General features: G+C 38.8%; 2 long non-coding RNA genes across 3 annotated transcripts in view; one reads left to right on the top strand and one right to left on the bottom strand.

The window, feature by feature from the left end:
- LOC141728141 (uncharacterized) overlaps positions 1-15,940 on the top strand; it is a 109,190-nt gene extending 93,250 nt beyond the window's left edge. For both annotated transcript variants that reach the window (XR_012578904.1, XR_012578905.1), the window contains exon 4: positions 14,224-15,940. This is a non-coding gene — a long non-coding RNA (uncharacterized LOC141728141). The remainder of the gene's footprint in view (positions 1-14,223) is intronic.
- LOC113458921 (uncharacterized) lies at positions 7,754-19,367 on the bottom strand. The gene is made up of 3 exons (XR_003379671.2): positions 19,194-19,367; positions 17,945-18,037; positions 7,754-13,275 (listed from the first exon to the last, which is right to left on the bottom strand). It is a non-coding gene; the product is annotated as an uncharacterized LOC113458921 (long non-coding RNA).
- Between the last annotated feature and the right edge of the window lie 3,696 nt (positions 19,368-23,063).

The raw sequence follows: 23,063 nt of genomic DNA, 5'->3' as shown, positions 1-23,063 counted from the left end.
ATTCTTCATGACACTCCAGGTGTGGCCTCACCTGTGGTGAGTAGAGAGGAAGAGTCACATCTTTCCTGGATTGCCAAGACAACATCCCTTAATTTTGCCCAATGATGCCCAGGGCACCATTAACCTTTATTGCAACAAGGCTCATTGCTCATGTTCTTCTTGGTCTGTACCAGGATGTTCCAGGTCCTTTTCTGCTAAGCTGCTTTGCAGGTGGGCCATGCCCAGCATGAGGGTTGTTCCTGCCCAGAGGCAGGAATTTGCTCTTCCCCTGGTTGAACTTCCTGAGGTTCCTGTCAGCCCATTTCTCTTGGAGGTTGAGGTTCCCCTGCATGGTAGCACAACCCTCTGCTGGATCAGCCACCCCTCTGAGTTTTAGGAAATCAGCTGACTTGCTGAGTGCCCTCATTCCCCATGCTCCTTCACCATCCAGATCCTTAATGAAGGTGGTAAGTAGGATTGCATTCATTATTGTCCCTTGGGATGTAACTAGCATTGCTCAATACAGGCCATCATCTGTAGACTTCATGCCACTCTGTCCTGTGTTTATGTCTGTATTGCTTTTCATAGTTGCCTATAAACTTCACACTGACAAGAAAGACTAAAGAAGGGAAAAGGCATGAGAGAAAAAAACAAGCATCTGCCATATAGAAATTGAACATGATAATTTTATTCTCTATTGCATTGTGTTTATTATATGCTGGACATTGCTCAATATTTCCATTTGGTCCTTGCCTTATCTCTCCCTTTCTTGACCTGGTCTTGAAAAAGGGAGGAGGAATTCCTTCCTATCTGGAGGAATGCTACCTCCGGGATCCTTGGAGATCGGCACAGGCAGGCAAAAATCAGGAGAAGTTTAACATACTATATTTTAGAGTAAGGGCCAGTCTAGCCCAGCCCAGTACTAAAGATATAACTGGGATAACTTAGTTCCTTAGGGTCTCATCTGAGCTTGAGGACCAAGACCCTGATGTTAGTTCTTACACACAGCATTGCCTTTCTACAGCCTTTTATTTGGCTGAACTTTGCAAAACCATCCTGTCTGGTAGTAAATGCAGGGAATAATATTAAGCCACTAATGGCTTGGTTTCAGAAATCTTGATCCTACTGTATATGCAATCAACACAACTGTGACTACCTACTATCATCCTAAGTGTGCCTTTTTCTCCTAAATACATAACTAGAACAAATATTCATCTCCTGCAGAAATGCTTAATGCTGACATGACATGGATTGATGGGAACAGAGCCAGTAGAGCAACATGAGAAATGTATTCTGCCCAGCTCTAGCTAATATTCTCAATCTCCAAGATTTCTGAATATCATCCCAAGCATAATTTAGACCACTGAGAGGGTTACATATCCCTGCAGTTTTCTCCCTGCCTCCCTGCTAGTCATCTTCAGCATGCAAAATCAAATCTTTCCATGTAAGAGTTGTAACATATTACATCCACTTTCAATAATTTACTATAAAAGATGTATAGCAATGGAAAATAAAAAGTGCAGTGATGGCATCATCCAAAACCTCTCCAAAACTTATAGTACAAACTGATTTTAAAATATTCCCTTTGTCTTTGAAGAACTTTAAACCTTTCTTAATGAAAGAGAAATTATCTCTTCTAATGTATTAATCTGACATTTTGGATGCACAAACCATGGAGTTTTCCTTATAAATTGAATTGAAATTTTCCTTGTATGATAAGTTTACATTGAAAGAGTAAGTATGGTGCAGTTACCCAAACCAGCTCTAAACAAATTATCCTGGGTACCAGCTGCTGTGTAACTCTGTTAGCCAAGAAGTCCATCAAGGCTAATGAGTTCTGCTGAGAGGCAGCCAGCATTAACTTACCTAAAGTGTCCTGTTGCCATGGCAATCTCTTGCTCCTAATCTGATAATTTGACTATTGTAGTGATTTTCAGCAGCTAAATATCTGTAGTATCTGTATAACTGTAATATATTTTGAATATTGTTTGCATGTAGGCATTTAGGATTTGGAATTAAATAATTCAGAATAAAATTTAACTCTAGTCTGTGTATTTACACTTACAGGGTGTAATGAACAGAATCTATTTGATATTAACAGGTCGTTATCTCAGTGGAACTAATTGTACTTCATGTGAAGGGAAGTATGGAACCTGAACTTATGAGACTATTGAAGATAATGTGGAATTGTCTGGCAAACTCACAGTTTCCATAAATACACTTCCTAATATATTTCCTAATCAGGGGCTATACATTTTTTTGGTAGGGGAAGGGTGAGGTAAAGCCTTTCTCATTCTGAGATTCAGTCTGGCATGGAATTGAGACTAGTATACCATACATAAATTACAAAAAGATGCATGCTTTAAATGTGCTGTATACACCTTGGGGACATGGTAAAAATCCAGGTTCTCCACTGGGTGTTCATACCATACTTATGGTACCTGGTGGGGGTATCATAAGTGTGCTGCAGACCTTCCAGGCTATTCTTTAGGCTTCTCTGTGGTTTGGTGTACCGTATCTATCCCAGCTTTTTATCCCAATTGAATGGCAAAAGCTACATCTGCACCAAAGCAGAAATGTCTTTTTAGAGCTTCGACTAAAAGTAAAATCCAGGTGGTCATATAACCTTGAAGGTCCCGAATGAAAATAATTTAGAAAAAACTTAATGGAGTCTCACACATACAGAAATAACATTTTTAAAAAGAAGAGCCTTTTAACTACTTATGTTCTACAATAATTTTCTTGGTATTTGATTTCTCTGACTTTAAAGCTATTGGCAAATGTTTTGTCGATCAGCAGGAAGGAAGCATGTGTATGGAGAATGATTTGTCCTGGGCCTGCCCTCTTCTTTAGATTCTTATTGAGTATATGGATCTAACCTACAAATTCTCATAGAAAATGGCATTGAAAATAGAAGTGATTAAACAAAGGACATTTTTGTAATATTCTTCTCTCTTACAGACAATCATTAGAAATTTTAAGAACCCACCTTCCTATAACAGAATCTATATTCTTCTCTGTAACAGGAAAGGAAGAATTAGGCCATGAGAAATATGAAGTTATTTCTGATTAGGCGCACTGAGATATTACAGTGACAGTGGTCCATCAGGAGCCCCACTAGATATATCTGCAGAGTTAAAGACTGACAGACTTCTCTTCCAGATTAGTAAACCTCCACATTTGCTAAATATCTGGCCTTATGACAAAATCTAAATCTGTATGGGTGTTACATGCAGAAACATAAAACTCCATGACTTCTCTGCCTCAAAACAAAAAAACTCACTTATACCTAAAGGCAAAACCCCATTGGCATGCGTTTGAAATTGAGTGCTGAAAATCACCAGTCTTTTGGAAAATGCAATTATGTGCATCGAAAGTGTGTGTGGGTGTAAGAGCTTGAGAGACAGAGCCACATGGCATGGCTATTTGCAAGTCCCCCAAGCTTTTTCCATTCGAATTCCTTTACTTCCCAGAAACTATTCTCCAGAATAAGTGGCACCTCCTCTTGGCATTTCCAATTTGTCACATTAAAAACATAACATTTTTAACATTTTAACATTTTTTGCCCAATATTCAAAGGATGAGAGTTACATTAGCTTTTTATCCAGGACAGTGTGCTGAATAAAAGCTTTTTGCAATATAGTTTTTTAACTTTATCACATTAAACTCCAGTGAAATAATAGAATTCTCTTTCTGAACTCAAGCAATTTATCTATTATGAAGTATTGAGAGTAGATTAATAATTTTTGGGAAAGGGACGGTAATAACCAGTCATTCAGCTTTGTGAACTCTCAAATAGCACAAGCTGCAGAGCACACCCATGCAGTCCTTTGTCAGCTTAACAAAGTTAAGCTAAAGCATACTTTTCAAAAAGGTGTATTCTAATAGGTTGAAGATTTTGAGTGTGAAAAATGCCATAAAACCCTTTATAATGTCTTCCATTGACAGATTATGGTCTCCTCTCTCTGTTAAAAATTACTGCAGTGGAATTCCTATTGTGCACAATGTTGTTCCCTGGAAAAAGAATACCTTATTAAAAAATCAGGAAAAATCAAGCTATTTCTCACTTTTGCCTGAGCAGTTCTTCAAATTCTGCACAATTTTATGACTACTCACTCATAGTGATGACCACATCATAAATATCCAGGGATTGTTTCCAAGGTGCATCCAGCATTTGTACATAGAACATCAGCACAGGCCAAGCTGGTTCTGCTGAGTGAATGGAGCTAACAGGAGCAGCACTAGCAATGGCACAAGCTGTGTCCAGGCTTTCCCATCACTGGGAACACACATCCTGGGGCTCTGTGCCATCCCTCTGCTGGATGCCAGCCCAGACACAAGCCTGTGCCACTTTATTCACCTCTGTTGCAGCACAGACTGCTTGTGTGATGGCAAAGGGGTGTGGGGCCAGGAGAAAAGTCAGTGGTGAGACAGAGGTTCAGAGCACACACAGTGAAGAGCCCTCTTACCGTGGGAGCTTTGCTGGCTGCCTGTACGTACCAGTGTAGCTGAAATAACCAGCACCGCTGACTGGGGGCAGAGCTGGGATGTGACCAGTTTCTTCTCTCCTGTTCCTCTCATCTGCTTGCCTCTGCTTTCTTAGCATTATTCTGGTGGGGGAAGATCATGGAGTGGTGAATGGGCTCCTTCTTACTGGGCTGTCTGGACTGCTCAAGTGGGCAGTGGGATGCCATGCTGCCCATAAGGCTGGGCTTTGAGCCATGTTGAATATCATGAAAATTGTAGGAGCTCTTGCTCTTGTGTTTAAACTGACTTTTGCCCTACTCTGATGCCTACTATGAAACATACCTGCCTAACTCTGAACATGCTGCATGCCACAATCACACTTTATTTTTACTTTCGTGGCAAAATGAGTTAGTGTCATGATTTGAAGAAGAAAGGTCTGTGCCATTTGCACAGGTAGATTTTTATTTCTACATTGAATTGAAGGAAAATTAGGTTCAGTGTGTTAGTTATATTAACTGCTGTGAATGTTAGGAATATTTGATGGGAATTTGATGATTAAAAGGATTTCAAGGGCCTGATAACAAAACTTCAGCTTCATAATGGAGCCACTTGAGCAGTGTGCTCGCAAATATATGATGAAGTTGAGAGATTAGAACATGGTAGAAATTACTGTACATTAAAACAAAGTAGTCAATAAAAATGCAAACACTCTGAAGTGTTTTAATAGGACTACACTAAATCACCCTCAAACAGCATTCAGTAACACACAGCACAGGAATTCAGGGCTGCTTATCCAAACTCTCCTGTTCCTCACCTGTTCTGTAAGAAGGCTTAATGTTTGCTGAAAGATTCAGATTTGTCACTCTCTAACTCCTTCTATACATTCTTTTCAATTACTATGAAGGAGCCTTGTATATTTAGGCCTTATTGACATGAAGCTTGACCTGAAGTTATTTGGAATCTTCTGCAAACTATGGAGCTGGATGCATGTTTAAACCCATGGAGGTCATTAAGATTAAAATGCTGAATGGGAGCTACGGAGCTAAATCACTGTGCATTCAGCTAAATGTACATCACCTTCTTGTCAAGGAGTTAAATATGTATTGCATAGATAACTATGGAATTCTTATTTTGGGTGGGAATTTAAACAAAATATTTTGCATTTTGAACAGTTGCCAAACTCTTCTTCAGCTCAAAACAGGGTAAGCTTTTTGGCTTTGCCTGTAGATTCTTTGATGGCAGGGTTTGGTTTTTTAATTTTTTTTTTTTTTTTTGCTGCAGGCAAAAATCTAATCAATTTATGATCTTCAACAGCAAGAGTCTATGAAAAAAAGTTTCTCCTAATTTCTCTAGTAACGCTGCTAGGTGACAAAATGTACATGTACAAATATTTCCTATTCATTTCTGCTGCACACAGAAGCATTAATTGTCTAATAATGCAGCACAAATATGGACAGCAGTTTTGTCAGAAACATTCTCACCATTTTTTTCTTTCTTTATTTGCTGGGGGCTCTTGTTAGCACCTGGAGGTGAGTTGCTCCAACACATCGAGTACCAGCAGTCGTGCTGAGCAGAGAGATGAGTCAGTCCAGCCCTGAAAGGTTCCTGCAGGGCGACCATACCTGCTCACAGCCACCACTGCTGCTAAGAGCAGAAAATGAGCTACAAAATGCACAGGACAGGTTTTCGTGCCAGCCTGTGTAGGGTTTTGGCACCTGTCTCAGCCTTTAGGGCAGTATTTTTCAAACTAATAGCTAAAAAGTAATCTACAAAGGACTGAAGCAGCTTAAATGCTTCACCCCCACTCTCATTCCCATGCTTTCCAGAAGGAGGCAAACGCTAAGTTGGAAAAACCAGAAGTAACCAACATACCTTCAGTGTTTTGGCTGTTAAATGATCAACAGTGTTGCTGTAAAAGATGAACACTGGGGTTTTTCCAGACTTCTTTTCCTTTAGAAGTAACAAATGGTCTTTGGAATTTAAAGAAGTTTAAAGATTAAATCATATCCTCTGTGAAGCGTATCTCTAGAGCAAGAATTTGTCAACCTGTTTTGACTAAATGTTTTTGAAATATCTCAAAAGTAAAATCCACTGCCCCTCAGCAGTTTCTGATGGCCCCTGGTGCACTGATCACATTACTGTATTTCAGGTGAAGCTACAGCCCATTCAGTCTGATGTTGCAGGGTCAGTCATACCCTCTGAAGACTTACCACAGCTCCTCTTTTGCTGATGTAGCTTTTCAACATCATATTTGTCATAATCAATGAAACACTAATTTTTATCTCCATCAGCTTTCCCAAGCAGCCAAAATCTCCCTGCTTCCATTTTGAGTGGTTCTTCAGGTTGCTCATAATTCAAGTATTTGTACTTTCAGCACTTACAGCATTCAGAACTTCTGTTGCAATGGGAATGAGTCATGTATCTCAAAATCTCTTTTCTGGGACTGTAGCCAAACAAGATCTTTATTTTTCTTCTTGCCTTCTTTTCTTTTTTTTTTTTTTTCCCTGTGCCTCTGTAAAAAAGACATGTCACTCTCTGAAAGGGAAATACCTTAAGCTTGAAACTTTGCCCTCAGGTGTAGCTGTTCCACTGTTAAAAAGTCTTGTGTTTTTAAATGTTTAAATAATAGATTAACTGATGGCCTGCATGTTTCTTAGAAACAGAATGAAAAATTTGGGTGATTTAAGGTGATACTGGAAGATACAGAGGCTGAAATGCCTCTCAAATACAGAGGATGACGACAGAGAAGCAGGGGCAGGTAAGGACAGTGCTTCATCATAACAGAGCAGAGCACTTCACTTGCATGCTGTTGAAAGACACTGACTGAAAAAAAAGAGGAAATTCCAATTTTGTTTGGAATAGTATGTCTGAAACCCAGAATTATTCTTTATCTCATATTGCGAACAAATATAATGGTTAATCCCCTGCAGCCATGATAATAAAGGCTCTGAAAAATATCAGTTACTCAGAAGAGACAATCTGAGGAAGTGAAAGGCAGAAGATTAATCAGGATTGCTATGCAAAAAAAATTTCTTACTTAATAGTCCTGATATTTTCAATACAAGTTATGTCCGTCATCATGTTATAATGGGAAGCCATGTGAAAGGGGAATTTTCAGGTTTGCAAATAACAAGTAGGTCTTCCCCCCATTGTTTAATAAAAAAGGTGAGGTTTTTTTCCTACTTGTTTCTCTGTTTATGTTGTGTAGCTAATGGTGCATTTGAAAGGAAGATGATGAGCCAAGCTTTCAACCCTCTAAGAACATGTTTATTTGTTAATAACATTCAGACTTTATTTGACAGTACATTGAGAAAGGTACAGATAGAAATCATGCTGGGCAAATTAATGTATTTCCATTATGAACTGAGGAGATCTAGGCTGGAAACATATCTTATTTCTGGAGGGTCCAGACTTTTTGAAGGCAATCAGAACTCTATCTGAACTCCAACACGAGAAAGCTTGAAGTATTAGCTGAGAGGGACGTTTACTAACATTGACATATAGATGTGAATTTTTTCTTCAGTTCTCACACTACACTTAAAATTTGGAAAGGATCTATTTTAGGTTATTCTTGTCAACATGATGGTATTAAAAACATGAATCTCTGAGAAAATTTTGGAAGAATTATCCATTATACTTGGTAATTTGCCAGATAAGGAGCTGTGTGTTTCAGTATTTGAATTAAGTTCAACTTGTGTTGAACTTAAAACACTTAAAAAATATTAACACTTCCAATTGTTAATATATCCCATACTTACAAAAGACAGACTGCAAGTAAAAATAAAATTGGCATGATAAAGCATTTTTGTAATTATGGAAAACTGCTACAGATACTGTTTTATTGAAATTTGTCACTTCACTGTGAGGCTTCACTTCTATTAAGCTTTGTCCATCCATGCTGTAGTTTCAAATAATCTCTAGCAATGATAGATCTCAGCTGAGGAAGGATTGAGATCCAGAAGTTCTCTGCAGCAATGCGGTGTGGTGTTAAACAGTTGTAACAAATGTGAAAGAGCTGCTCAGGAAAACAGCACTTTGCAGATAATGGTTTAAATTCAGACACATGCAGCTAATAGTAAATGGGCATCAGTTTCAGACTGCCAATGAGTCAGGCTGAGAGATTCAGCTTGAGCATGGGTCATAGTCCTGCTGCATGGCAGAGGTACATGAACCAGAAAAATGCCAGTGGCTTAAAGGCAAAATTCAAACTAGTCCAGTATCTAAGGAGATGGGATCTAATTGCATACAGAGAGATGTCAGCTAGGGAAACAATTAGTTGACTGTTGTTAGCTCCACTCCTTTTCCAAAGCTGAGGCGTCTCCTTCGGAAATGTGGGGCAAATGTCAGCAAAAAAACCCATCACCATAATATCCCAGCCTAGCAACACAGTGTATTTTCCCCAAGTTTGTTTCACAGAAATGGCTGAAGTAGCTTCCCTGGGAAGTAAATAAAAAACTGATGAAGTGTAATTTGAATTTTATTGTCTACCTTGAAAGGAAAATGGAACAACATGTGATGGGTATGCATTTTTTACTCTAATCATACTGGAAGATGCTTTGCTCTGATGTTGGTATGAGTAGGGAAAAAGCGTGATTTTTTTTTTTCTTTTAGTAGAAAGTATGCCTATTTTTGCCTCTTTTTCCTTTAAGTTCTGGTTGCCAGCTCCAAAATTTCAAGCAGGGAATCAGAATGGGGCTCAGTCCATCCTCACAAGTACAAGGTTGTGCTATTCATGTTGTCTCCTTGTTACACAGGGGCAAGTCTTGCTCTCAATTATGAGAAAAGTGTTCCACTGAAAATGTAATGTCAAACTACTATGAGTAATCAGATTAATCGGTGCTGGAGGCACTCAGTGGCAAGTCAAAGGAAAGGAAGCAGTTTACATGGAGAGGCTTTTCATGAAAGCGCACGCATTCCTTTTTATCTGCATGTTTATGCATGGAGTCATGTATTTGTAATGCCATGCCAGATGTAGGAAAAATTATCCATTCTGGTAGCTGTAACTAACCCAGAGCAAGAAGGATGGAAGTGGAGGAATGGAAGAAAGAATGTCTTCTGCTTCCCAGACAAAGTTGCCCTTAAAGCAGGTATCTGATGTGCCACACATATATCTTAACCAGCAATGACTTACTCCTTCATCCTCTCTTGACTTGAGAAAACATATAATTAGATCAATTCTTAATATATTACACCTGATTATATTGTTGCTTTCTCATGTTGGACTCTCCCAGAACAGCACCACCAGCTATAGATCTTGAAGGAAATCAACCTCAGGAAACTTCCAAAAATATGAATTGCTCAGGTTCCTACTGAAATCACTCTCTGAATAAATGAAGTGTTCATATGTTGGGAAAAGCAATTTTGGTAAAACTGATGTTGTAAAGGTGTGTGACTTCAAGCTAACTGAATGAAAAAGTTTATGTGAAAATACAGGCCTAGGATAGACTCGAGTGTTTTGACAGACTCCAATTTAACTCTAAAGTTAGCAAGCACCTCTGTGTTGTACTTTACTGAAAGGATAAACCTATGATCTTCTGCTCAGGTTGTACCAAATTGTTCACCTCAATTTGAAAAGATAAAAATGTAACATTTGTTTTTATACCACATGTGGAACGTGGTTTAAGGTGCTGATGAATGCAAGGTTACCATTCTCGAAAAATCCACAATCACTTAAAACTTTCAGTGTTGTGTGTTCAAAAGACATATAATAGCTGTTATTTGAGAAAATGCTAGAATTTCAGGCACAGATTTCCTAAATTCATGTTATCCTGAAAGTACTGACAGGGAGAATTCATATACTGAGTTGGTAGGTAATAATAACCAGAAAGAGAGCTCCTCCCAGGTGGAGTAGGCTCAAATTACATCACTGGAAATGAGGGGAAGGATATGGGTCTTGCATTTAAACTCAGCAAACTATCTCATAAAATGTGAGCACCCAAGATACAGAAACTGACTCCCTCTGACAACACAATTTACAATATTAATGGAATTCATAACAACATTTGCAGTTTTACTGCATTCAAATATACCTGCTGTCCTGAAACACTGAGTATTGCTGTGAATTTATCATCTGATTGCAGAGGTTCATCTCTAACTCATACAAAACTGAGAACTAAATGTTTTAAATAATTCAAATCCTTCAAACAATCTTCTCTTTCATATTTTATCTTTGCTTTCCCACAGAAGACTGACAGATTTTTATTATTGTGGAGTGTGCAAGAAAAAAAGTGTGTGTGTGTGTGTGTGTGTGTGTGTGTGTGTGTGTGTGTGTGCGCATATGCAGTAGTATATGAAAACTTGTAGTGGTATCAGGAGAATAGAGCCCCAAAACTTATTGAGCCTAAATTGAGCCTAAACTCTGTCCTCCAAAAGTACTGAATTGTTGGTTCTGAAAGACTCCTGAGAAGATGAGCCACCACCCCAGAGCTGTGCCTCATTTGAATGTTTCTCTTGAGGTTTCATCTACATTTAGGGTGGGAGATGGGGATGAAGAGGGGAGACTGGCAACCACTCAAAACAGCTGTCTGATTGATGGGATGTTAATGCCTTTCAGGCTATGGCAAGTATGGAACAATTTGATTTCAAAAGTAGAATATTCTGATGAAATAGATAATTACCCTGCCCCACAGAGAGCTTTCAAAATGGTTCTGAAAATAAGCACCAAATACTTTTAGTTAGCTAGTGAGCCATCAGTTTTCAATCTTACTTTAGGACTTTTCCTATCATGTCTGTCTGATGACTGGACTAAGCGATGACTAACTCAGGAGTAACTCACTGATTTTGATACCTGTCTGTTTTAATCCTCACTTAGGGCTCAGATGGATGGTTTAGTTCAGCATAACAGACTGCCCTGCTTCATGAATGCCCTATTTACACTTTTGGTCAACAGGAATCAAAAATGCCACCAAATCAATTTCACCATCTTTTGTCACCACATTTCTCTCTGCCAGGTTCTTTTAAAATCTTAATGTAAATCAACAGTTCAGAGCTAGATCCCATACAGTATTTAGCCAATGCATGCTAGTAGAGATTTTTTTTTAGTGTTCAGCTCACAAGGTAGTGTCCAGAGACTTAAATTTTTGTTCTCTCTGCAGTTCATGAGGGAAGTCAACTACTACTACTGAACTTCTGAAAAGCAGCTGTGTTGAAGATGGAACAGTCTGTGCTAGACTGGCACTTCTGTTTCCTTGTAATAGTTAGTCATTCAGATACTTACCAAACAAAAGCATCTTGGATGCTTTACCTCTTTCTCATTACCATAGAAAGTCATAATACAATGCCAGCTTCTTACAAGATGAATTGGATGGCCAGATTGATAGTGCATTAGCAAAATAAAAAATCAAACCCATCACATGCAGAGAACAGATGTAATTTCTAGGTAAAATGTTCAAAATGTTCAAAATGTATGTAGGAAGCTGGGACTTAACCTTTGAGCTTCTGTCTAGGGGAAACAACAGAAAAATAATCTCTTGTACCTTTATCAGACCTCCCTTACCACCTCAAGTGAAGACCTCCTTTAACATAGTGGGTGCACATGCGGGACTCCAGTTCTATATGAAAATTCCTGATCTACGGCAAGGATTCAGATGTATAAAGTGACTGTTCAAACTTAAACAAAATCACAGAGCACATATGACTAAAAGGACAAACAAACCATAGCTCATTTTTCTCTGCTGAGACAATGCTATTAGCTGAATTAATCTTGAATTGTTGTAATATGAAGTGAGGAACAAACAAGTACAGACCATCCCAATGTATGTAAGGAAGTAAACTGTAAAGTACAACCAAGCAAAATCTACTCCTGGTATGGTCAAATTTCTTCTTTGATAATAGGTTTCTAACCTTCTATTGAGCATACACAGAAAAATATGTCTATAATTTACCATAAACCTAATGCAAGTTCTGGAAACACCCTTGTGTCAGTATGCTTGGGTAAATGCTGACTACTCACAACCCTATGCACATTCTTTAATGCATGAGAAACAAAGGAACACAGACAAACATTTTATGCTCACTTACTCATGGAAATGAGGGAGATTCTGTTTTCCTTTTTTAATCAATATATAAAAGAAAGCAGACACCTTATCACCTCTGATTCTGTAGAGAACAATAAATGGAAAAAGATTTCAAGTAAACAGACATCAGTTGTTGGTGTGAGTCATCCTGATGAATAATGGTGATAATGAGAATGGTATATTGTGTATCTAACATGAAATCTCTATTTCTGAAATAGTTTGTTATTGTGATTTATAATTTTTTTATCTTCTCTTTATTTATGTGAGGCATACAATGGCATACAATCACAAAATCCTTTGTGTATCTGTTATAGAAAAGGTGTACAAAAGACAAAAATTTAGATAAAATGCAGTACTTAAAAATAATCCTGATACAGAACCATCTTAAGCAATTGCAGACTTACCCCAGTTTTTATGGGCTTGGAACACATGCAGTATAGAGTTCTATTAAAAAATGCTTTTTTTCCCATTTAAAAATTGAATGGAATAAACATTTTGCAAAATGTCTTTGTGCTGGAGTAGTAAATAAGAGGATTTCCTAACTGATAAAATAGGTTTCTTTCTCTTCTGAAAACCCTATTTTTGCTATGAAAATGAATATCTGACAAAAATAGTAGTGGAAGACAATATCAGAAATTAATTCTGCTACCTATCATGTAGTTCAGTCTACTCTAGACTGTTCTGGTACAGGCAGTTTAGACAGACAAAGACAGGACTGTAGATGCCCAAATGCAAATATGCACTGCATTCTTTTCTCTTCCCCTTCCTCTTTCTCTTCCTCCTCATGTGCCAAGTTGGTAATATCTCTCCAGACCTGTTCAGGAGTAAAAGGAAAATATAACTGCTGTTAAAAACTAAATTGGTTCAAATATCACTGGTTATTTAGTTATGTCTTTCGGCTTAAGTGGTCACCAGTCAAATAAGTTTCTTTTTTCTTTCTCAAGGCAAGATTACAGTCTCCAAAAGAATTCATGGGGGGCATTAAAATCCTTCTGGCTTGAGAGATTATCATCTCAGAAGAGATTGTGACTAGTCAATAATAAAAAAGGTTGGACATAGAGAGGTGATTTATTTTATCTGTTATTTACAGGAGAAAAAGGAAGAAGTTAAAGTTGTTTAGGGAAGGGTTTATCTTTTTTTTTAACTAAGGATTGTTATAGTAAAATTCTTGCAGCATAAAATAGAAAACATCAGTGGTTGATAGTTGTCACAATAGTAAATTTATACACAAGAGAAACAGGGAAAAAAGAAATTGGTTAATAACCGTATCCCTTTGAAATTCTCCTGACCCTAAGATAATGATGTGTAAAATAATTTGTTGCTGTAGTAAATGTCAGTTTGGTACTGGTAAGCATTTAATCAGCTTTCTGCTTGGTACATTTAATATGACTTCAGTGTTTTACTTGAAAAAGTAACACATCACCTGATGAAGTGACTGATGATGAATTCAGGAGAGCACAAGTGCCAGTCACAAAGAATCAGGTCTGTTTAGTGCCCACATTACCTCATCTCCTATGAATAATTCTCTGTCATGCAGAATCTGTTAGGTAAGGCCATTAACTATCCTCAGCAGCTATGGATAATTTTCAGCAAACCACAGAAACCCAGAAACACAGGTAGTATACTTTGATATGTCCAATCTAATGTAGAACTTTCGCATATTTTCTAGTCTTAATCATTTATGGAAACAAAATAAGTTGTCTCTCAATTCTAAATCAGAAATGTGTGTCTTACTGTCTCACTTTCTGTTTCCTAATTTCAGATTGGATAATTCACCAGTCATGCCTGGACATCTCTCTCCAGATCATCGGAGGACATGGAACATGCTGGAAGAAGAGTGGCTCTCTCCATGGTCAAAGGGGCACAAGCTCAAACAGACCCAATATGTGCTTCCCTGTTTTAGAGGTGGATTAGCCAGGACAGTGATGATGTGACCCAAGGTCACAGTAGAAAGTGGTGCTGGAGTCAGCAGCACAGTGAAATTTCCGGGCTGTCATCTCTGTGCTGTCCTCTCACATCACCAATTGCTCAGGTCATCCAGACCTGCAACCTGGCAGTGTCCCTTGCACTAAATAAATAAGATAAAAGCAAAACTGTGGCAGTGGCAAAGCCAAAGACTCCAAAGTGATGAAATGCCACAACTAAGGTGGCCTTTGCCAGCAGAATTAGATATCTTATGTGCACATAGGTGTGCTACCCACCCATCTATCCACAAATCTATACACACATACCTATGCTTATATCTATGCTGTAGTTCTGTCTTCAATTACAATGTAACATACAATTTTTGACAGAATTCCCTAATTATAGAATTATTACAAATCCATATGGTGGAGACAGAAAGCTACTCATCCCTGTGGCCTCATGTCTACTTTGCAGGGGTCACTCCAGTGCTAGAAGGTTATCTACTGCTACCTTGATTCAAAGACACTTAATTACTCTTAACAGGGTGTAAAGGAGATGGTTGAATTCCGTTATTTTCTTTTTTTAAAGACATCAATCTCTAACTGCATTGTCGTAGATACAGCTGGGGAGTTTGAGAAATGTACTAGTGAAATTGATTACTCAGACATGTGTGATTATGATTCATCTGGGAGCTTGGAAAAGAAAGATGCGCAAATTCTTCCTCAGCCCCATCAATTCTTCCTTTATTGCTTTATTTGAAACAAAGCTTGAACAACACAAAAAACAATTTTATTTTATGATAGCCATAGGAAGAATGAAAGATTTTTTTATACCCACCCATGGCAGAACTACAGGCTAAAGATCAGTTTGAAACAATGGTTTTCCTCACTTCATTTGCTCACCATTTCAAAGGCGTTACATTCTCATTTCTTTCAGGCAATCATAGATTTTGGGGCTGGAAAATTTGTTCTCCTACTAAAGCAACAGGCCAGATACTCCTGAAATCTTTTGTCTGGCAGCATCTAATTATCAAGTACTCCAAGGAAAGTTAAAAAGGAGATTGTGCAATTGATAATTCACCCTTGAGGGTTTCAGATTTTTCTCTGGCTTGTGGGATGGCACATCAAGGCAGCAATACTGTCAAAGCAGTAGTGTTTTGTTTCCTCCTTAGAAGGAGTTCTGGATGTTTCCATGATGAATAAACACATCAATTTCTCTTTAAAATACTATACTACTACTCTTAAAACATTCTAAATGCCTTCTTAGGTGTTGTCATAGCTGACAAATGAAAAGTATCCCTGGGCTATCCAGCCTTGTAAATAGTTTTCTCCACCCCTTCTCCCCAGGCTTTAAGTCTTTTCTGACTGAGACTCCAGCTGCGTGCATTCCCTCGTGCTGGCATGACCTGGACATGACTACATGAAGTTCTTGTTCCTAGTTTGTAGTTTTTACCTGTTAACTGTGGGGTCCTCTGCATGCCTGACAGCAGGTCCCATTCCAAAGTGTCAGTGCCTCTAGGGAGGGGTAGTGAATAATGCAATGAGTAGACAGTCTGCTTAAAGTTGTTTGTTGGTGTTTGGGTTTTTTTTTTTTGTTTTTTTTGGTGTTTTTTTTTTTTTTGTGTGTTTGTTTGTTTGTTTCAGGACAAAATCACTGCTGGTAAAAAAAACCTGTTTATACCAAAATATGTCACTCCCCTTTTTAAGGTGCCTGTCCACCCTCTGCATGGGACTTTGGAAAGACCAGCATCCTCTGTGTGTTCCCACAGGGCCTCCCTCTACCAGCCTGTCTCCTTGCTGCAGCCTTTGATCTGTCCTGGACATTCCTAAGACATTCAGCACCATTTAATGGGGATTAAGATGTTTTTAATTGTTTATAATCGCTTTGACCTTCTGCCTCAGCTGAGATCTTGGAATTGTGCCATTGCACTTCAAGCAGGAGTGGTGGCTTAGGGCAAAGCAGTTTGTAGAAAGAAGTAATTTTTTTATTGGCCCAACTACTGTGGATGAAGAAAATAGTTATCTTGCAGGATTACAAAGCCTTGTGCAGGTCTGAAATGAAAACTGCAACCTTCAAGAATAAAGGCATATAGAGAGCAATTACTCCAAACTTAATTTATTTATGTTAACAAGTTAGATTACCAGAAATTAAAGGCAGCTGGTGGCTGTGAAATGGAGACAGTGTCTTAGCAGAGGGAAGGGTGATAAATTGTTAGCTCAAAAATTTTCACCTATTTCATGAGGTTGTTTCAGGAGCAGAGTAGCCTTATAGAGGTCATGACCATCAGTAAACATTTGGCTAAGAATCACCATGCCAGCTACACTGTAGGACTTATGCCTCAGAATGCTAGAAAAATCTGGAAAATTATTTCCATTATCTAACCACACCAAAATTATAAAGTAAAACAAGAAGCAGACTAAAATGAAGTGCTTCTGAATTTTCCCTAGCCATTTTGCAAGACTCCAAAATGTTATAAAAGTAGTGATGACAGGTACTGATCACAAGAACCAGCACAACAGCAGCTGCCCCAGTCTCTACCTGGTAAAGAAACATTCAAACATCTTCAGTCAATGAAAAATCTACTAACCAAAGGTGAACTGTCTGCTCTGAAAGCCAAAATGTCTCCTTAGAGGAACAATAAACTGCTGATTTATGGGGAATTAGAATTACTTTGTTGACTTTTTCCTCATGCTTTTGTAACAAGACAGAAATTAAGTCTAGTACCCATCCTCATATGCCAATTTCAAGAAGAAGACAAGGAAACATATTGAGTCTGAAGTCTCAAGACAAAATCCCACCCCTGACTGCTCTATCAACTACATATGGAAAAAAGCCAGAAAAGAAATAACAAGCCAGCTATCATTACAGTTTTTTCCTGTCTCAGAAAAAAAGTCTGTCCTAAATCACAAGTAGTGCAAACATGCAATTAGATAACACTATGACTAATGAAGTCAAGGAGACTGTGCAGAAAATAACATTTTCTCTCCAGTGGACCAGTTAATGACCATAACTTCCAACCCTCCATTGTACTGTCATGTCCACCAGGAACACTCCCAGCCTGCCCACCATGTTCCACTCCTTGATAGCATCCTGCTTTGTCCTCAGTATGCCCCCAAGATAGATATCTAACTTTCAGTTCTCCAGCCCATGTGAAACAAATGTCAACTAGTCCATCCTCACCCATGCAGCTTCAATTTTCTTCAAAAACCAGGCACAGTATAAGCATAAAAATAATTTTATTACATTTTGACTTTATCATGATCTACCAAAAAAAAGAAAAAGGGAAAATGTAAAGGAAAAAAAAAAAAGAAATCCAAATCTTTTTACCACTAAGGTTGTGCTCTATCTCATATATGAAAGCTTTATTATGTGTACTATAAACATGGAACTCATAATTGATTTTTATTTAATTCAATAACAATTGTCCCTCTATCAATATAACTTGAATATAACTCTACTGAAATCACCTTAGATAATGATCAGTACCAAACGGCAATTTACCAGTTGTGGTAAGACATTCATGGATAAATATGCTTGTCTGAAGAAAATCAGCCACTGCTCAGCTTTTCAAACCTTACCTCATTTGCTGCAAAAAGATCACTCATGGAGATCACCTTAATTATTTAGAAGTCTTCCTGGACAGGAATACTCCTTGGGCAGGTGGTTGGCATCTGTGAGTTAAAAGAACTGAAAATAGTGTCAAGCACTATTGTTACCAGCATAATTTGGGACATATATAGTCAACAACACCTTAAGTCAAAATAAATGGCAGAAGCAGAACTCCTTCCTTTCATGTAGCTGCAACCTCACTAACTTCAGCCTCAGGAACAAATACTCAGCAGGTATACCACTGTATTTGAAGTGCAAACACTGAGTTTGACAAGACATCTCACAACCAATATCATCCTTGTATCCCTTACAGGGCATGTCTGCAGCCCATCCACTGTGCCACATTCCAGTCCAGACACAGTAGCCAAGATTAAACTACCATGATGCACCAGGATGAGCTCATGGAGTCAAGGAAGGAAAGAAACTTCCACCTTCCAGTGGGGGATATTGCTCTCAGTGAAAACAGACCATCCCTGAGATTTTTGGTATTATCCACAGAGACACAATGAAACATCAAAACAGGAAAACAGGTACTAGAAATCATCTCTCTTATTAGTACTAAGAGATTAAAATCTTTTGAAACTTGTTTTCATTTAACACATTCCACTCCAACACAATCACTTTAATTTTGATGAGGGAAAAATATATTTTTCACTTTTGTCCAGAGTATTGAATAAGCTTTTTGTCTCTGCAGGTTCTAACCACATTTTTTTTTTTCAGACAGCCTGATGAATTAATTTCATCTTCCACTGCTGCTCTTTCTATTTCAGACCAAAAGGGGGGCTGTCCAACCACTAGTGTGACTAGTCCAACCACTTCTTAGGTGATTCCAGCTTTAACACACTAGTCTAATGAAACATTTCCCTTTTACCCACCAACTCTGATATAGTTCTGCTCTTAGACCATCATGGCTATACTACTTCTGCAATACTCACACACAAAAACATTGTTATATCTCCGTATCCATGATATTCTTACATTTCAGCTCCATGGCTGTCATGCAGACTGGACTCCTAAACTGAATTATTTACTTCTGTGCTTCTGTGATCCCTGCCTGTATTATTTGGGTCTAGCGTGCATAGAAATGTAAATGTTTCCTAGGCAGGCCTTTGCCTGGGGTGGTCCTCAGGCCACAGTGTGGCTCTGCCAGCTGACAGTGGCACCTGGTTTCAGGCTGGGAATCTCTGCCCCCAGAGCAGCCTGTGAAGCCAAACTCACCCAGTGCCTTCTGGAACCAGCAGCTGTCAGAAACACGTTCATTGCAGAAGCAGTGGGAACATAATCACATCCAACATTATTTAGCGTTCTCCCAAGTAACAAACACTGCGCACACATGGAGCTGGTAAAACTGTTATTATCTCGGAAAGGGGAGAACCAAGGCATAATGCAGCCAGAACCTTAAAAAAAAATAAAAGGAGCATGAAATTTTTACCCAAATAGCTTGGTTTTCAGAGATAATAGTCATTCACACCTCCCACAGAATTTGTTTTTTAGATGCAGAAGTCAGAATGAGCTGCAGGTGCTCAACACCTCTGAAGATCAAGCCAGTCCTCATGGCTGACTAATTGGAAGGGGGAGGTGGGGTGTTTGAGGTGGGGTGGTAGGTTGCATCTTGCTGAGGCTCATGATTTTCCCAATGTGGGCCAGGTACACATGACATTTCAGGAACAGTCTGTTGAATGTATTGCTTCTCACCCCAGAGTTAATTTGTAGGATCACATTGCCTCTCAAAGTAAGATTTTATTTTCCTAGAGTTCTGAATGAAACCCAGTTAAATCAGTTAGCATACTGTTCTCTGCACACACAAGAGAGCTGAACATCCTTAATCTTTTCTAATTACATGAAACCAGCATTCAGGAACTAGAGAGCCACATGGTCCATGCAAAACTGATTAGAGAGGGCACACATCTTGCCAGGGAAACAGCAGCCTGACTTAGTGCAGGCTCATGACTCCCTATGACTCGTGTCCAATTTCCTGGGGGCACTCACCCTTACCCCCTTCTTCTGTGAGCGAGTGGTACCAACATTACATTACAGAGAAGGAGAATGCTTACATTGTTGAACAGCAAATAGCCAAGAAAACCCTGAGATGGGTCTGTATCTCTTACTTCTGCTGCCTGGCCATGAGGGATATTCATCAGACAGCCTGGTCCTAGGAGCAAGCAAGACAAGTGTGGGGCTTTTTCCAGTGGTATTTTCCAGTTTGTCACTTGGATCCAACCAAGTTTTGTGGTTTGGAGTGTGTAAAGCAAATTTGATGTGCTGTGTTTAGCTTTTGATGGATTTGTTTTTTGTTTTGTTAATTTGACTGTCAAGGTTTTCAATAGCATCAACAGCAGTAATTTAGCTTCTGTACCTGTTGTGGGTGGCTTATGTAATGTTAAATTCTTTCTTGCCTGCAAAGCATCCAACTGCCAAGACCACAAGCATTATATAAATTAAATAACTAAATGAGAGGCTTTTCAGGGACTCAAAGAAAATTCAGGGCTTTAGTATTGCTCAGAAAAAAAAGCAGAATGACAGGTATAAAACTATTAGGATACGATTTCCTTTCAAAGCAAATTCCATGCAAATACTACCTCCCTCTAGAAGTGTGTAGGTGCCTTCACCAAGGTCACGGTGCTTTGTTGCTAAGCTTCATGTATATGAGAAGAAAAAGAGAACAACTCCTTAAAAAAGCTGTCTCCACTCTAGGAGACATTCTCACCTCTGCTGTACACAGAGAAATCAAATTATTTGTCCAGCAATAGGAACCACCAGGGCTTGCCCTCTTCCTCCTATGTCATTGTGTCTGCTTTTACTTCCATGTGCTTGTCCTTCCTATGCATAAAATCTCCTTCCTTTACACAGAGGACTAAACAGAAGTCAAACCTGAGCCCTTTTTCACTGCAGGACTGCAAGTAGTTTTGAGTTTTTCTGAAGATTTGAATTTTGAAACAAAAATTATGGCACTGCACATTTGGCATTGCTGCCACATTAAAAGGATGCAGGATCAATGCAATTCATGGCAATTCCAGTTCTGTGCTCTCTGAGGGCTTGTAAACTAACTGTAGTTTTTTCAACACTGCCATAGTCCTCTGTCCTGTTCTGCTGGCCACTCAAGGATATCCAACATGTTTTAGCTGATGGCACTGTTCCTTAACAGATCTTTGCATGCTGGGACACGGTAGGATTTGGAGTGAGAAATGAAATGGCAAACAAATCCCACTGTTCCCAGATGGCCTGGCTGAAGATTGTCATCTCCATCTTGTCAAATCTCATTTATTTACATTAATGTACAGAAAATATATATCTAAGATTTTCACATTTATGGAAATAAGGGAAATTTAGTATTTGGAAAAATTACACCACCCTTTATTAAATACATGACAGATCCAGTAGTAACTGTAACAGCAGAGATGGGGTGAATTAACTCACTAGAAATGAAGAGATAATTCAGTAAAAGGGCACATGTAGTAGAGAAGAAACCCATCAATAAAAGGCAGCCAGATATAAAACTTGATGCCCTGATTGCACTCTGTATGGACCTCAGCTATTAACCATGCTATAGAACAGGAACAATAATTTTCTGCAAAATTATAAATCAGTTTTGTGCCATCAGATGAAATATTATGTGATATTCTGAATTAGTCTTTAAAGTGACCGCTCTCAGATATGCTCATATCAGGGGTAATAGAGGAGCTCTGTGTGAGATGATACACATTCAAGGAAAATAAGTGATAATGACAATGATAGCTTCAATAAACCTATGATAAATCATACACAGATATATGCCAGTCTAGATGTAGCTTGACAGTGAAATCAGCCATTGTGCACGATGTGAAGAACATAAAAAATTATCAAAAAAATTACTACCTTTACAAGGTGCTGGCAAATAAGAAGAGAAGAAGTATGAACACAGCATATCTGTCACATAGGTCACCAATTATTGCTGTATCTTTGAATGGAGTGTTTGGAAATGCAACTGTAGCTTGCAAGGGAATTGAGCACAGAAAAGAAGTTCTTCATTTCTTTCTTGATTTAAGCAGTGTCAGGAGCAGTGTTGAAACACAAACACATCGCTGAGGGGGGAGGAAATCCAATTTCTCCCTCCAGTTTGCTCAAGGAGTCAGGTATGGGGTTTGTGTCACTGAGCATTGAAGTGGTGAGAATAAGGCAGCATCTTGTTTCAATTCATCTTCCCAGAGTGGCACTTCTCAAACACTTTGGAAGTGTAACCCACTTTTGGCTCGTGCCTGTTCGCCCTTTTTGCTGGCAGCTGCTCATCTCCAAGGCAAGGTGGTGGGAATTGGCTGGAATTACTGGCTGCTAGCACTGCCACCCATTTGCTCACTCTGGTTAAGCTGAGCTGCTGCTGGCACTTAGAGATAGTTAGCAGCTATCCAGCTAGTTGAAACACTTGCAGCCCAGAAATAAAAAAATCTGTTCATGCTAAGAATGGAACTGCAACCAGCTTAGGAGGAAACTGTATTGCCACAGATATATCTCATCTAGCACTTCTCAGCTATTTCAGCCTGTATGTGGTTCCTCATCCAGGGCAGTTCTGGAACTGAGGTGTAGCCATGCTGTTACTGACCTGCAAGAGACTTCCTGGATCATTTGCTCTCATGGTGAACTATTTTGTCCCTTTCATGCACTTGAGAAGCCATATGTAGAAACAGAAGTAGTTCTCCTATCACTGGAATGTTTCTCCAGTACCTTTGCCATTAGAATCCTATTGTTGAGTTCCAGTGATTTGTTCTTGTGCCAATCCTCAAAAGTTATTTTTTAATTTTTTGTGCGTGTTTATTTTAGAGTTTTTTTTCATTCCTGCAGGGCCCCTGTTTCCTCTACCATACTTACTCATAAACACCAGTTACATTTTTCTACCATAAGTAAATGAAGTCTTCCTGTCATATAATTCTGATTTGCCATACTCCTGAACATAGTAGCAGTGTTAGATATTTGCAACTTTTTCTAGGGCTCAACAGGACAGAATTTGATAAGGACTTCTAGAGGAAAGCTCTACCTTTTGGAGCAGCCTTGATGTTTTCCTGTTTCCACTGGAAACCCCACACGTATTAGACCCCAAGTTCGGTTTTCACTATT

The sequence above is a fragment of the Zonotrichia albicollis genome, chromosome 2 (genome assembly GCF_047830755.1).
Source record: "Zonotrichia albicollis isolate bZonAlb1 chromosome 2, bZonAlb1.hap1, whole genome shotgun sequence".
Taxonomy (NCBI): domain Eukaryota; kingdom Metazoa; phylum Chordata; class Aves; order Passeriformes; family Passerellidae; genus Zonotrichia; species Zonotrichia albicollis.
This window is presented reverse-complemented; position numbering and strand designations above follow the sequence as displayed.